Below are 18,137 nucleotides of genomic sequence, written 5' to 3'. Positions count from 1 at the left end.
AATTTAGAGTTATCTTTACTGTTGGATATCTTGCAGACCTTACTCGATCAACACACATTGTGAACCTCCATGAAGGAAATGGTTTTCCAAATTCATTTGACCAGTAAATCCTTTTTCCAGAAGTACCACAAGAGACTACTCTTCTGCAGCATTTCCCTAATAGAAGCCATATTAAATATCTTTGACAAAATGGTAATTAAAACCACACTATCTTCACTGAATTTTGCTTCTGTGTTTATTTCACTTAAATTGTATTAAAGTATACTTCAGTGATTCAGGGGGAGCCAATCCTCAACATGATGTTAGGAGACTTCTAAACGTATGGTCTGACCAGTTGGCTTATAATATCACTGATGTTGGAAGAAAATAGAAAATTTTCATGAGGTCCATTCTGACCAGCATTTTCACTGTTTAAATTCACAGTTCATCTCTTACCCACATCTACTTGCATTTTTTTCCAATCATGTAGAGGAGTATTATTATATTATGAGTATTATTATTCTCAATCCAACTCTATTTTGGCCCTAGAACTCTAGAGGAGTATTATTATATTATAAGTATTATTATTATTCTCAATCCAACTCTATTTTGGCCCTAGAGCTCTAGAACTTTCAATCCTAAATTATTAGTTTTATTTTTTTTTAATTTTATTTATTTGAGAGAGAATGAAAGAATGAGAGAGAGCAAGCATGAGAGAGGGAAGGTCAGAGGGAGAAGCAGACCCCCTGCTGAGCAGGGAGCCTAGAGCAAAACTTGATCCCAGCACTGCAGGATCATGACCTGAACCAAGGGCAGCCGCTTAACCAACTGAGCCACCCAGGTACCCCAGAACCTTCTTTAAATGTCCCATTTCTTTGGGAATTATTACATTATAAAACCAGGTAAAAATTTCTAACACCATCTTTTTTTTAGCCAAGTTTATTTTGCCTTATGAAAGGATAGAAAAGAAAATTTGGAGAATGGAGAAAAATAAAAGAAAAAAACTACCCTATGAGCCTACATTCAAATAGGAACCATATTAACCATTTTGGTATAGTTTATTCCATTCTTTTTTCAACAGAGGGTTCCTTTATGCAAAGTTGTTAAAACTTTTATATAGATTCATCGACATAGTCTACTTTTTCACTTATCTTAAGCATTTTCATAACTTATATTTTAACATCTGCATAATAGTTCATTAAGTAAATATAATCTACTTAATGATTCTCCAAGAAGAGATTTAGCTCCCATATTTTTCAATTGAAAATAACACTTCACTAAACTTTGTTCAATATTTAAGATTATTTCCCGAGGACTCATCCTCAAAAAGTAAGAAAGTGAGTCTAAAAATAAGAACATTTTTAAAGCTCATGATATTTATTGCCAATTGCTTCTGAAAAGGTTTTATTATTTTTTCACGTTATTGTGTTTAAAACTTTACTACAGCTTATTTTATTGATCTGAACCAAATATTTGCTGCTACCAAGGCTGCTGAACTTGAGAATAACAGAGCTGACACAAAGCCTCTAAGTTTGGCATGAGGTCAGTGGAGGCTTCTGAGTATCTTTCATCTTCCTCTGTTTGACTGGGATGATCACTCTCTTGGTTTCAGAACAGTCACCTTGCAGGCTGTTTCCCAGTTACTAACAAAACATTGTACTTTTAAATGATGGTCTTTGGGATCCATTGTTTATCTTTGCTGGGCTATTCAGAGATAATTTTATTTTGTAACATATTTCTAATGCAAAATTATACATATTTACTGTGAAAAACTGGAAAAAATATAGAAAAGTATAAGGAAGAAATTCTTTAATTACTTGTAGTGTTACCAATTAGCAAATAAACTCTCTTAACAATAAATTCCTTCTGAATGTATTGAAACACACAGTGCCACATCCACTGCACTGCTAACAGCACATCACAATAACCAGGACCATATTACACAAAAAGCCTGCAATTCTGTTCTACTACAGGCCTTTCTCGTGCCCTTACACACCCTTTGAAAATATGAATTTAAAAGGATATAATATTCCAGAGTATGGACATACCATAATTTATTTAACAGTTCTTAGACATTTCACCTTTATTCTTTTTCATTTTACATGGTCTTTTGCATGTTAAAAAATGTAATAAAGGTCCTTGTAGGGGTCCCTGGGTTGCTCAGTGGATTAAGCCTCTGCCTTCAGCTCCGGTCATAATCTCAGGTCCTGGGATTGAGCCCTGCATTGGGCTCTCTGCTTGGCGGGGAGCCTGCTTCTCCCCTCTCTCTGCCTGCCTCTCTGCCTACCTGTGATCTCTCTCTCTCTGTCAAATAAATAAATAAAACCTTTAAAAAAAAAAAGTCCTTGTACATTAATTTTTGTATAGAATCCAGATTATTATCTTAATCCTTAATCCAAATTCTTACCTTAGTGAAGAATTTCTGAACCAAAACTTATAAGCATTTCAGTACAGACTTTCAAACTGTACTTCAAAGGGTTTATACCAATCTACTCTCTATGCTCTGTTATAAGAAGGACAGATGGCAAAAATGGAAAGAGTAAAAGATTAATACATGTTAATAAAAATTAACATGTATTAACACCCCACTATAAGCATTTGGAGAAGTAATTTATGCTACAAAAAACAAATATGCAAAAATACTTATATTGAGTCAGAAGATTTTAAAGGAAACAATAAGAATTTCTTTAATTTTTAAAAATAAAACTAAACTAAGAGACACTTCCTTATACATATATTTTTGTTTTGTTTTGAAACTCATTACAGTATATAATACTTTTCCTCCAAGTAATTTTTAATATTTTTTCCTAAAATTATTCTCAAAAAATTTATATAATAATACTAAGGGATCTTGATCTTTGTGGACAAAATTATACTGCTTAATACAATCCACTAAAATAAGCAAAATGAGTATAGCCTCAAAGTGTGTGAAATACTTCTAACATCTCAAGGATATAATTTATATACAAGAATGTATATTTTAATAAGAAAACAATCTTTTTTTTAGAGAAATTAGTAGCAAGGAAACTGCTATTTACCTAGAGCAACAATGAACGGTATAATTTGATTGAATCCAAGTTCATTAGCCTGGAAGGTATATTTTCAATATTGCACTAGGTTCTACTGGGTTATAGTAAGCCATCACAGAAGCATGCATTCTGGTGAGACAAGAATGCACAAACAACGAAGAGTCCCACAATATAAAGTCATATGCCAAAAGAAATGGCTCAAATATAAAGGGAAGAAGAAACTGGGTAATGTGCATACATTTTAGTTCAAGATAGTCAATTCAAATTATCCAGGAGTGAAGAATTTTTGAGTACTGCACTTTATAACTTTGAAAACATTTCCATGTGTATGTTTACCATTCCCCTCAGAGTAGTCCACACATCAATCTAACTACTATTCCAGATGACAACATATTACTCCTTTAGGCACTAACATCTTTGTTTCTCACTGGAAAAAAATATGGATTAAAATAATCAATTGTTGGACAGACTCCAGTAAAGCAAATAGTTGTGATTTTCTTAATATGTAGATTATTAATAGCAAAAAGATATCTTTACTAATACTGTGGCCAATGTATGATGTATTGCATAGAGAAGAGGAAGGTGGAGTGATACATATTAACTTTAGCTTTATGCATTTTAGAAACAGACAGATGCATACTATCATCATATGCCATCCAGATATGTCTGTGTGTGTATTTACTGTAATGCATATGGACCTACAAAGAGAATGTGTTCTTTCAGTCATCAAGGATATATCCATTTTATATAAAATGACAGCTACCTAAATAATATGGGAATAAAAAACCACTCATTACCTACACTGAAATTACTGTTGCAAAAGTCCTATGAATGTTCAGATTACAACTTCAACATGGGCAGAAAGAGGGATATACTAGATGAATCCACTACTTCTGACTGCCTAGGGGATGTTAATATGATCTAGGATCACAAACATTGATTAAATCCAGGATTTCAGAGTCAAAGCAAACTTAGGTTGCACCATCTGAGTCAGGCATCTAGTCAATGCATAATTGATCTGATAATGGAACCTGCCTCTTCCTTTCTCACTCTGGCTAAGGACACCAAACCCAGTATCAGCCCCCAAGCAGGTGGTTTATAATAAAAGTAGCCAGCTGTATTAAAAACCCCAGAGCTTCCTCATGCTCACCTGTTAAAATTTGCAGAGGTCAGTTAAGAGTTGATCATGGTTTTGTGTTGTTGTCATTGTTTGTTTTGGGGGGTTGTTTGTTTGTTTTCAAATAATGGTAAAATGGAGGACTTATCAGTAATCAATAACCTACCACTTTCAGCGTTTCTCCAATTGAAAATTCTCTCGTCTACTTATTACTTTTGTACTTCCCAACAACCTATTAGGCAGATTCTTTTAAACATGATTTTAGTGCAAGTTTCTAATCTTGCTCATAATCTAGGCAATAAAGGTTTAGGAAAAGGATTAGGCATTACAGCCTAAGATGATACTTATATCCTTAACCTACATAGATTGTCTAAGTGCAGACAATTTGTGAAAATATCAGTCTGGGGCCAAATGGACAGTAGGCCTAAGGCTTTCATGTATGGCTGCACTTCACTTGAAAAGCTGTTAAAAACTACTGATGTACAGGTTCCACCCTCAAAATACTCATTTAAGTGATGTGGGGTGGGGTCTGAGTATCCCTATACAACATTTAGCCTGGAGGATCTAAATGTTGGAGAATCTAAATGTTTAAAACTCGCCTGTCCAATCTAATATGTAGGTGCTTGAGAACTGCTGATTTAGACTAAAGGTGCATTTATGAACACAAAACACAAAAATTATTTATGAATGACTTCAGCTCAAGAACCTTCAGAAGCCTATTTGCTTGCTTCTCTGAACTTAATATGTGTTGTCATTGACGTTACATTTGTATTCTTAGGTTAAAAGATACCCTGTACTAAAATTAATCAGAATAGTTAGTGTTCACAGAGTATCCACTTCATGTAAAGCACCATGTGAGGTTACTCTATAAACTCTATGTACTCAATCCTTATAACCCTCAGAAGTAAATTTTATTGCATCTATTTCACAGATTAGGAATCTACGACTCAAAAAATGTAAAACGCTCTGCACTAGGTAAAACCAAAAGAACTTAAAAAGCAAATTCATATAGAATATCTTTCCCAACATCCCTCTCCTTTCCAATTCTACTTCTAATATTGCAAACAAAAACTAATTTAGCCATATCTACACATTGTGGACTCAAGTCAACGCAGGTCAATGTGGGAACTGTCCTCATCAACTAATTAATATAAAGAATTAAATGCTGACCCAGTTGTCTGTATTCCAGCTTCAAAAATACTTCAATAATGGAAGCAAACTTAAAGAAAATATCCTCAAAACCTTATATTAACTACTTTCTCTCCCTGTTGGAAGACTTGAATCTAAAATGAGATGCTTCCTGCCTGCTAAAGAGCACTGGAAACAGAAAGATATTTGAAGCTATAAATTTGCTTTGGGGTGATCGTTTACAGGATTTACTTGCACATAAATCACCTCAGAAACATACTGAATCCCCATGCATTTTCATATAATTTTCAGCTACTAATAAATAGCAAGCCTGAGCAAAAACACTCATTGAAAGAAAAAAAAAAACAAAAAACAAAACAAAAAAAAAGTGAAAGAACCCAAGACAGTAGAATCCTTTACTATCAGCTGATACACAAAATTTGTTCAGATATAAAAATCTTTCCTCCAGGCTAAATGTTTCACTAGCCTAGCTTCAGCTAAAGGGGATGTTTTACCCATAAAATGTCATGCAAATGAGTAGAAGATGAACCTCTTACGAGTAAAGCCCTTAGCACTAAAGTTATCAAATCACTTTTAGAGAGGTTGCATTATCAAGTTATCTCATTTCTGTTCCACAAGAAATAGCTTTTCAGAAATCAGGATCAGGTTCATGTTTATTTTCTTCACAATCTCCAAAAAAGAACCTCTTAAAGCATCGTTTTTAATATACTGGTTAGTGAAAAAATGTATCAATGAACTCTTTAACTTCAAATATCAAGTGAAAGAGAAAATTTTCTAGTACTTATGAAAGAGTTATATTCTTCTATTCATAGCATGCCAGAATTTTTCTAGAAAATTAATGCACTTCAGCACCTTATCTCAAAGCCAAAGAAATGAACTGGATTCAGGTTCAAGGAAACCATCTCGCACAAAAACACTGTAATTCAATCCTTTTATTCATGAACCATTAAGTCATTAATCCAGTAAGAGAAACATTCATTCTTAATAATGTAAATTTCCACATACTATTATGAAAATGCTTAAGTTAGTTTTGTGGGGTGTGGTTTTTTTTTTTTTCTTTTCACTTTTCAATTGACTGCACTGACCCTTTATATGGACTCTGCATTGTACTTAATGAGAAGTAACACCACAGTGGAAAGACTAATAGAAGAGGGGTCAGAAGTCTCATGTTCAACACCCACATTTCTTGAGACCTGTTAACCTTTATCCAGTGATGTAACCTAAGGCCTCAATTTCCTCATCTCTCATATTCTGGTATTAAGGCCAACCTGAGAAGACAACTCTGATAACAAAATAAAGTAACATACAGGAAAGAATTTTAGAAATTGAAAACACTATTTTCCAAAACGTGATCCAAAGAAAATTCATCCCATGAAATAGTCCGTGAAAGAAATGGCAATAGTCAAGTAAATTCTGAAAATGTTGTAAGATTCAAAATTTATATTCAAATTTTAAATATTTTAAGAACTTCTATAGTCATAGTGAGGAAACTTTTTGGCAAAACTTTTAGCTTCATATTTTCCCAACATGCTGTCTTTTTTGACTGAGTGTTTTCCTTTACCTATGCAGCTACAGAGTATAATTTGTAAGATGATGTAGCATACATTATAAAAAATATCATGAAACTTTTAAATTAGGATTAATCTGGAACAAAGTTAAATTTCAGTTAAATATATTATTAAGGGGTGCCTGGGTGGCTCAGTGGATTAAAGCCTCTGCCTTCAGCACAGGTCATGGCTCAGGGTCCTGGGATAGAGCCCCGCATCAGGCTCTCTGCTCAGCGGGGAGCCTGCTTCCTCCTCTCTTCCTGCCTGCCTCTCTGACTACTTGTAATCTCTATCAAATAAATAAATAAAATCTTTTTAAAAATAAATAAATATATTTATTAAAATTGTTTTACATTCACTGATTAGAACAAAGGTGATACCAAAAACGTAACAACCAAATTTTAAACACATAAGAAATTCTCCTGATGTTTTGATATATGATTTCCCCCATATCATCATTATTATGAGTAGTTATAAAATAAATGATTTTGTTCATTTTGTTCTAAACAATAATGACCCCCAAATGTTTCTTTTAATGAGGAAAATATTAGATCAACTTATTCACTAATCTTTCTAATCTCTCCAACCTTTTTTTTAAAATGTAATCTCTATTAAAATGAGAGAAAAGCTCTCCCCTGCCACCACTCCAATACAAATCCGCATGGAGAAATTTATCTGCGCCTAGCCTTTCTCTTCTCCCTCACTATTTCCACTCCTGGGAGCAGAGTGGTATACCCAACAAGTAATGGGAAGAATCACTGGGCACATTCAGCTCAGCTCCACCTGCTTCTATTTGAGAACAGCTTTGTCTTTTAAAAGCAGGAATTCTTCTCAGCTTACTCAATGTTTCTTGGGCAAGCTGTCTGTAGGGGAAAATGTATTGCCCTGACCATCAGATACATCAGCCTATTTCTGCGGTGTGAACATCACATGGATTTGGCTCTAAGGATAAATCATATCCTTATAGAAAGTCACTATCAAACAGAGTTGATCTTCTGACCTCCAAATTCATTTTTTAATTTCTCAAATTGTATAAAATTTGAGTAGAAAAAAACTATGTTATTTTAGGAGGCTATCTTATCAACCCCAACACTCTGTCTCACAAATTCTCTTCAAATCCTAAACTAAAAAGAATAAAAGGTATCTATTTGCTGCACGGAACATGCCCAGAAATGAGATACTCTTGGAAGAGAAAATCAGCTTTACACTAGTCCGATATTTTCAAGTTGAACCTTCAAAGTACTTAGGACTAATTAGGAAAATTCTTTTTAAAAAATCTATAAATCTACATATTTAGTAAGAAGTTCAGGACAGCCTCTCGCCCACCTAATGTGCCACACTGGCATGTGGATTATTTTGAACTGAAGGCAATCCCAGACCCTGGGAACTCAAGAGAAACTTTCACCCCTCTCTTAACTATAAGAAGAATCTCAACTGGAAGTCCTTTCCAGAAAAATGGTTATTACTAAAGATAAATTTTATCTGAGTGATCCATCTGTATGGCAGGGAAAGCATCTAATTACCAAACATCTGCTCTTCTTATTGTTCTATGAATTACATTCCTTTCTTCTTAAGTGCCAGATATCTAACCCCTTCTCCTTAGTTCAGGAGGACATATACACCTTATTTTGCCTGTCTTTGGAATTTCCATGTCTTTGTGGATTCCCTATACGTAAGCTATTAAATTTTATTTTCTCCACTTAATCTGCCTTATGTCTATTTGGTTCTGGGTACAAAAATTCTTGCTCCCTGACACTAGATATCTAAATACAATACAGAGATGAAGAGAAAGAGAAAGAACTCAGTAAAGTCACTTTTTTCCCTATAGAAATATCTTCAGTCTGAGCACCCCAAAATCTTTTGTTCTTTGTCCTAGAACCACGGTTGAATGCCTTAATTAAGGTTCCCCATTAGTGTTATATCTTACAGGGTATGTTCAGCTAATTTTTTTAAGATTTTATTTATTTATTTGACAGACAGAGATCACAGGTAGGCAGAGAGGCAGGCAGAGAGAGGAGGAAGCAGGCCCCCTGCAGAGCAGAGAGCCAGATGCAGGGCTCAATCCCAGGACCCTGGGATCATGACCTGAGCTGAAGGCAGAGGCTTTAACCCACTAAGCCACCCAGGCACGCCTTAGCTTATTTTTATGCTGTTTTCTAGTCCCATACGTAATAATTACATCTGCTCACCTATAAGCACCCCTGATTAGCTTCCTTCTTTCCCAATCTCATTTCTCTACTTTCCAAATAAATACTCAAAACCTTGTTGCAGGATCTGCTGGAGGGTAAACATATACAAGAATGCCTTCCCATGCTGTCTTATTTCTTTGCCTCAGCAAAGCAATACACCTTACATATTATATAATGCTTATCTTATATTACGCATATATTATATATTATATTATACTATACAATATTATAGCACCAATCATAGGATATAAGTTATTTTTACCCCTCTACAACTCTTTTTGTTTTCTTTTTTAAGAGAAAGAGAGACAGAAGGCATGCATAAGCATGCAAGAAAGGAGGGGAGAGGGGTAAATGTCAAGCAGGCTTGACCCTCAGTGCAGTGCTTGACATGGGGGTTCAATCGCACAACACTGAGATCATGACTTCATGACCTGAAGAGTAGACGCTTAACTGATTGGGCTAACCAGGTGCCCCTACAATGTGTCACCTCTTAAAAACATTCCATCTTGGTGCTTTTAAAACCTAGTAAGGTGCATGGAACATTTTATACGCTAATAATTATTTGTTAAATGAAATTTTTAAAATATAACTGCAAAAAGACAAAACTATGGAGACAGTAAAAATATCGGTGGTTGCCAGGCATTAAAGAAGTGGGATGGATAAATAAGCAGAACATAGATTGTTAAGGCAATAAAAATACTCTATATGATACCATAATAATAGATTTAAATCTTTGTAACATTTGCCCAAAGCCATAATATGTATAACACCAAGAGTGAATCCTAATGTAAACTAGGGACTTTGGGTGATTATAATTTACCAATATAGGCTCATCAATTGTAACAAATGCACCATTCCAAAAAAGAAGGGATGTTATGTATGTATGGGGACAAGGAAATATGGGAACTCTCTATATTTTTCCTTCAATTCTGCTGTGAAGCTTAAATTACTATTAAAGAAAAAGCATTTGTAAAAAAATTTTATATACAACTGCAATAAAGAGCCTAGTATCTGAATTATTATTTGATCTCTTTGATTTTTTTTTTTTTTTTGAGAGGGAGAGAGGGCAATGTTGGGGAGAGGGAGGGGAAGAGAGAGAGAATCTTAAGCAGGCTTTATGCCCAGTGCAGAGCCCTATGTGGGGCTCAATCTCACAATCCTGAAATCATGCCCTGAGTCAAAAATCAAGAGCCAGACACTTAACCGACTGAGCCACCCAGGTACCCCATGATCTCTTCAAATACTTATAACAAAGTGAGGAGTCATTTACATATAAGAAGAAATATATATATTCTGGGTAAAGCTAAGCAGTGGCTGAAAAATAGAATACTATACCAGAATTATAATACCTTCCCAGTTAAATCTATAGTATTTCATAAACTAATTACTTTTATGTGAAAACCTGTATATTTCTTTAAAAAAATCTTTCCCTGCAATTTACACACTTAAAGTGGAAAAAATACTAAAAAATAGTTTATTTGATTTTCATAGCATTCAAGATTTTTATTTTGCACATTATGCCCTGCTATGTACAGGTTCCTATTCTAATACAGGCAAATGGTAGAGTAAATAGTCATCTCGAGAGAGAAAAAAGATCCTCAAGACACAAACCTCTCCATTGTTAGAGGAAATTCAGTATAAATAATATATCATGGCCCCTTGATTCAGAATAAGGGTATAAGTAAAATGCAAGTGCATTTTTAAATGCTAGTAATTCAGATACTACTGTATAACATTATGTATCTAGGTCATCACAATTAAATATTTCATGTACCTTATTTGGAATAAACTGCTTATATAACCTTCTTCAAATACAAACTCAGAGGTTCTCTATAAATGTCGTTTTCAACTTCTTTCAAATTGATTCTGCTTAAACTTATTTATTAGTATTATTTTTTTAGTATAGTTGACACACATTACATTAGTTCCAGGTGTACAACTTAATGATTTAACTTCTCTATGTCCTATGCTGTGCTCACCACAAATGTAACTACCGTCTGTCCCCATACAATCCTATTAAACTATCATTGACTATATTCTCTATGCTGTGCCTTTTATTCCCATGACTTATTCATTCCTACAGAATTTAATGAAAGCATCGGAACAAACATGATGTGTAAAAGTGATTTATAAGAAAGCATATTCTACAAGGAACCAAAATCTTCAAACTAGCCTTTGCCTCTCCGTATCAGTCAACTAGAGCCAGAAATATAATTTCTCAAAAGATATGATGAGGTAACCTTTTCGAGCAGAGGTAATTCATGAAGGATCTGAAACCTAGAGCCTATCTATGGACAACACTCTGAAAAGCTGGGGCTAAAAGTTTTTTATTGAAGGAGAGTATGAGTAACGTATCACAGTACTAACTCTATGGCTATCTTTAAGGAAGAGTGTAAAAATAAGGCCATCAATAAGTCAATGATACAGGGATTAAAAAAGTACACTATAAAAATGCTAATCAAAAGAAAGGTGGAGTGGCTATATATAATTTTTAAGGGTACTTAAGATTCCAGAATATTACTAAGTAATATTACTAATATTACTAAGACTATAAAAGGATATTTCATAATGAAAAAGCATCCTAAATGTGTATGCACCTAATAATTGAAATTCAAAATACATGCAGCAAAAACAATGGTAGAAATGAGAGACAAAACAGATAAAAGCAAAATTAATAGTTCAGTCTTCCATACTCTTCGACCAGCAATGGAAACAAGTATAAACAAAATTGGTAAGAATACATAATACTTAAATAGTATCAACCAATTTGACAGAACTGGCATTACACAACACTAAAACAATAGCAGAACACATATTCTTGTCAAGTACAGTGAATCATACACTAAAATAGATCATATGTTGACTCATAAAATATATCTCAGTAAATCTATAGAGATTGAAATTATGTAGGGTATATTGTCTGACTGCAATATCAGTAACAAAAAGATGTCTGAAAAATCCACAAATATTTGGAAATTGAACAACATATTTCTAAATATCTCATAGGTTCAAAAAAGTAACAAGGAAACCCAGAAAATACATTGAAATAAGAAAAAATGAATTCAAAACACATCAAAATATATAGACATATAGATCCACGGAACAAAATAATGTTTAATAGTAGACCCCAAAAATTAGGTCAACTAATTTTTGTAAAGTTATCAAAATAATTCAACAGGGAAAAGGTAGTCATTTCAATAAATGTTGCCGGAAAACCTGTAAGTTCATTTGGAAAAAATATTTCAACTCACACTACACACAAATGCTAAGTTCAAATGCATCACAGATCAAAACGAAAAAGCTAATACTCTAAAACCTCTGGAGGAAGATAAAGAGTAGACAAAGATTACTTAGGCAATATACCAAAATTCATTAAAAAAATATATTAAAATGATTCTGGATTCTGCTCTTCTAAAGACACTATTAAGAAAATGAAAGGCAAGCTAAGACTGAGAGATAGTTGCAGTACATATAACTGATAAAGGCTTGTATTCAGGATAAATAACTTCTACAACTTAAACATTTAAAAACGGGCAAATGTTAGCAAACATTTCACAAAAAGAAGATACTTAAGTAGCAATAAGCATCTGAAAAGATAACCAACATCAAGAAGGATCCTGAGGGAAGTGTAAATTGAAATTAAAATCATAATGAGATATTGTTGTATACCCACAAGAACTGCCAAGATTAAAAAGTGATAATACCTAGTGTTGGGGAAGACATGGGACAAGTGCAACCCTTGTAGTCTATTGGTGGGAATGTAAAATGTATAAAGCCACTTCATAAACCAGTTTGTTCTTTTCTCTTAAAGGTAAACACACCTTTATTATACAACCCAGCAATTTTACTCTAAGGTATTTACCCAGGAAAAATGGAAATGTAGGTCCACACAAAGGTAGTTCATATGTGTTCAAAGCAGCTTTACTCAAAATAGCTAAAAACCAGAACCAACTGAAATTTCCATCAACAGGTAAGTGGACAAGCAACTTGTCATATCTCTACACAATGGATTACTACTTGGAAATTAAAAAAAAAAAAACTACTGAATCACAGAACCCACAATTAATGAATCTCAAAAAATATAACGTAGAACAAAGGAAGCCAGGTAAAAAGAATACGTACCGTATGATTCCTTCTATATGAAATTCTAAAATAAGAAAAACTAATGTCTAGTGAGAGGGCAGACTAAGTGGTGAGGAACTGACTAAAGGCATGAGGGAATATTTTAAAGTGAACTATACACCTGACTTTATTTCACTTCATTCTGTGTAAATTACACAACAAAAATGTGATTTTAAAATCTATAGTCATATATAATTTTACATTTATGATTGAATCAAACATTATGATCAAATAAAAGTTTTACAATTAACACTTGTCTTAATGGGGATTTTGCAGAAGCATTTCTTGAGACAAAAATTTGAATGAAAGTAGTTTATACTGGAGGTGATTATATAGGAGGCATCAGAGAGGGAGTGAAGAAGTGAGGCAGGAAGGGGAAAAATAAAGTAAAATGTGCCCCTTTAAGCAATTACTACCAAGGGGTTTGGCAAACAAGTGTACATCTCACACATATCAAAGCTTTCCCACCTGAAGATCAGTGGTTGAGGGCTCCTCTGGTCATGGCTGGAAGCCTGTGGCTGGGTCCCCACAGAACATTATTTCCTAGGCACTGCTGGCCTGCTGTACAGGTAGCATAGCAGGGACCAGTAGACAGAAAGCCTTCTGGAAAAGAAATGCAGGGGCTGGCAGTTGGAAGTTGAACTGATATAGGCTGCAGTGCTGAGGGGAATAGGGACTTGGGTGGGTGGGACCCTATCAGTGCCTGCTATGTTACTAGAAAAGAACACCCAACAATTCAAAGTACATTGCTGATTCAGAAATTTTAGCCAAATAGATACCAGAGTTAAAGACAACTTTGAATCCTTTATAGTTTTATTTCCATTTTGTTTTCAAGACCAACACTTTTTTTTACAACACATAAGCTACAGGAACTGGTACCACAAATTTGAAATTCAGGTTTATGCCATTTGAATATGATGAAAAATGGAACTATCAAATTTAGTCATCAACAAATTAAATACACATCAATGTAAAGAGAAGACAAAATAGGAATACAATTTAGAAATATTCTAATTATTCTTTCCTGAAGTGGTCTTCATTTGACAAAGAACTACATCTTCCCCTATGATCAATCACTAACAGCAATATATTTAGGGATAAATATAGTATTTAAGACACTTAACTGTTATAACTACCAAACTATTATTATGCAACAGAAGAACACTAAATGTTATCTGAGAAACCCTAAGAGAATTTAAATTCCCACATAATGAAGTAGAACAATTAGACTTGTTATTGCTTTGTTTTGTTTTTTAACAACTTGAGGAAATTTAGTATCAACCCTAGAGCCATAACTGTCTATTCAACCTCTACATATATTTAAATTTCTAGATGAATATGAATTCTACATATCAAGTCTCCAGGCACAATACTTTTGAGTCAACTGTCCCACTACAGTATATCTAAGTGGATTAAATAAAATAGCCAGTGCACAACATATCCAACTACATAATTCATTTTTTTCTAGCCATATGAATTATTATAGCATTTCCATTTTGTGATCCTTAATTTTCAAAGCTTTGATTGCACATTTCTAAAAACCCTGAGCTCTGGTCTAATGTTAGTACTCATAGAGTTTGAAGCTTTTTTGTAGATTAACAGATAATTCTAGGGTCAACACCTGATTTTAAAGTATGTCTCAGTTATGTTTCCAGACACTTAGGATGAGGTAAATATTTTACAAATTTAAAATTTTTATTTGTTCAAATTTTATTTAAAGTTTTAAGATATATTAAAACTTTCTTTTCTAGCCACATTAAAAATTAGTTTTAAAGTTGCAGACAGTTAAGGATAAAATAGGTACATTTTTAAAGTAATCCTCCATAACATCTTTCAAAATTTCCTTTTACTGATTGATGACTTTGGCTCTGCCCATTAGATCACAATTTCTTGTCATCCAATATTGTTGTTCTTGAATTTATTTACTTAAAAACTCCTTTTTTAAATATGATGAAAAACAGACTCCCTCTTCCCACCAAAAAAGGAATATACATATAATTTGGGGAGTTTCTTAGCCTCCATAAAAGCCAGCTCTGGAAACCCTGTCTTATTTGCAGATTACATGTAGGTCTGCTTCAACAGGAGTTGGGCATAATGGTTTTAAAATTGAACATGAAGAGATTTACATGTTATACTTTTCTATTTACTTATTCCTTCCAATTTACATAAAAGCATTTTTTCTCTCGAATTTTCAACAATGGATTGATATAAAGTCTTCTACTCTGTGAAAGAGCTCTTTACTCCCGTTTTAAAAGCAACACTTAAACTATCCAAATTTCATAATGCTTCTAAGAACAACAAAAATAACTGTCAGAATGGACTAAAACCAGATACACAGATTTTAAGATATAAAATCAATTCTTTCCCTTCCATGAGTTCAAAGAAATAGAGCAAACCTGGGGCACCCATATAGTTCAATCAGTTAAGCATCTGCCTTAGGCTCAGGTCATAATCCCAGGGTCCTGGGATTGAGCCTTGAATCTGGCTCCCTGCTCAGCAGGGAGCCTGCTTCTCCCTCTTCCTTTACCTGCCACTCCCCCAGCTTCTATTCTGTATCTATCAAATAAATAAATCAAATTTATTTAAAAAATAGACCATACTTATTAGTTATAGAGATCAGAAGATACATGCATATCTGTAACTTCCAGTGAACTGAAAAGTTGCAAAATGTTTATTTTTATAAATCATGTTTTTATATGTTACCTGAATACAAAAAAAAAAAAAAAAACACAAATAAACAAATAAATAAGGCATCATTGACTCCTGCTGCTTCCTTTCTTAGCTCATCTTTTAAGACTCTCTCCAATGCTCATTCTGCTCTAGCCACTCTAGCTAGTTCGCCTTTGCTTAAAAGAATATCAAATGAGCCCATGATACAGGTATTTATGGATGCTTTTCCCTATGCATGGAGTGTTCTTCCCATAAATATCTATATGACTAGCTCCCTCACTTCCTTCAAATGTCACATAGAAGAGCCACTTTTCTAAACCAGCAATATAAAAACATAAATTAAAAAAAAAAAACCCTCTGTACCCTCTGTCTGCTTTGCCTTCATAGCACTTACTACACCAGACATGCATTAGGTGACTGCTCTCTTCTCCCACCAGATTGTAAGATACACAGGGCATGGACTCTGTCTATATTGTTCACTGCGGTATTCTTAGAACCTATACCTGCACATGATACATAGTGCATTCCATAAATATGTGTCAGAGAATAGGGTGAAGGCTTGTGTGAAAAGTTACACAGATGACTCTGAACCACTACCTCCTGGCTTCCTTCATGTCCCATTCCAGAGGCTCTGGAGCCACATCCTTGGAAATGTAGGAATTCTTGGAACATATTCGCAAGTCATGACTCTAGTCTAAAATACTATTTTGCAGATACGTTAGTAGGAGCTCCCAGGGAGAATGAGGAAGGTATAATTGGAGTGTGATGAAAAGAGCATTAGACTTGAAGCCTAATGAATTAGGTTCAGTCCTATTCTCACTGCAGGGCATTTCCCATGGCAGGGCCCCATAAGATACCCTAACATACTATTCCTTTTAGTGTGTCAGTGAAGTCGATTTCTACATTTAGCCATAAACTGTAAAAATGTGAATGAAAAAGGAAGGAAAAAAGAATGATTAAAGGTGTGAAGTGAAGGGTGAGTGGCTCAGTCGGTTAAGCACCTGCCTTTGGCTGAGGTCATGATCCCAGGGTCCTGGGACTGAGCCAGCATTGGGCTCCCTGCTCAACGGGGAACCTGCTTCTCCCTCTCTCTCTGCCTGCTGCTCTCCCAGCTTGTACACATACACTCTCTGTTAAATAAAATAAATGAAATATTTTTAAAAGTAAAGTAAAATTAAAAATTTAAAAAAGGTATGAGTCAAAAACATTATCTTCCACCTATATCCTTTATGTTTCTTTAATTTTCCTCAAATACAAAACCATTATTTATAAAGATTATTTAAACCAACATAAAGTTAAGGATTATATTGGATGGAAAACATCATAAAGGTCACAAAACCTCTTTGTTTTAATAAATGCCTTTGTCCTTAATGTAGGCATTTCCATATTAAAACATCTCGGTTTCAGAATCAGTGTACTAACATTGAATCTTCTACATACTATATATCAAAAAATGCTATCAAATGAGTGAAATAGTATCTCGCAGATGTTAATTTCAAGTCACATAATCAACTGTGTAATAAATGTAATTTTACCTTTCTATAACCCAATTTTTATCTTGAGCCCAAATTCTACCATATGGAGAACACTAAAATCTCAGCCAATTGAGGCCAATTTCAATCTATCGAGGGGTTCTCCCAACCTGTTCCCAAGGTTGCATAAAACTCACCGGGCATGTATAATGCCATGGTGTTGGCAGGAGATTGTACCTGATTCCCATTCACTATCAGCCCACACTGGCTTCCTCTGAGACACCCGTCCCATCTGGGCTGCAACAGTCAGGTCTGGGTAGATTGCTCCTGCATACTATACTCCTCTACACCTCAAGTCTGGTTACATGGTTTCACTGAGTATATAAGAGAAAACTTTCTGCTGTTCTCGTGACACTTTTTATACCCCATTCTGGATGGCCTAGCTATTCCATACAGCCATCTCAACTCTGAAGCAAATTTTGCTGCTTCCCCAGATTCCATCCCAAAGCGAGAACCTTCTGCTCTCAGATCCTCAAGCCCTGAGAGCACAAGACTTTTTCCCAGACACACTGACATTCATAATCTTGCCTCCAATAATGAATTCCTTTTCTTCATAGTGTGAATACAAAGCACCTATTCTGAATGGGGGTCATGAGTGGGGAGGGAACTGGCTCTATATGACCTTAACTTTCCCCAACAAATTCTATTAGATAGGACATACAATTTGTGCTGTAATGTTCCAAGGCCTCCCTTTTGATATACATAACTCAAGTCAAAAGAAAACAAAGCAACAAACTAAGAAACTCTTTTGCTCAAACCCAGTCGTTTCCACTAAATTTTTTAAAATAAATTTGCAGAAGCAG

The sequence above is a fragment of the Mustela putorius genome, unplaced genomic scaffold (genome assembly GCF_011764305.1).
Source record: "Mustela putorius furo isolate JIRA1106 unplaced genomic scaffold, ASM1176430v1.1 tig00003845_pilon_pilon_pilon, whole genome shotgun sequence".
In the NCBI taxonomy this organism is placed as follows: Eukaryota; Metazoa; Chordata; class Mammalia; order Carnivora; family Mustelidae; genus Mustela; species Mustela putorius.
The sequence above is the reverse complement of the archived record's forward strand: the minus strand, read 5'-3'. Positions refer to the sequence as shown.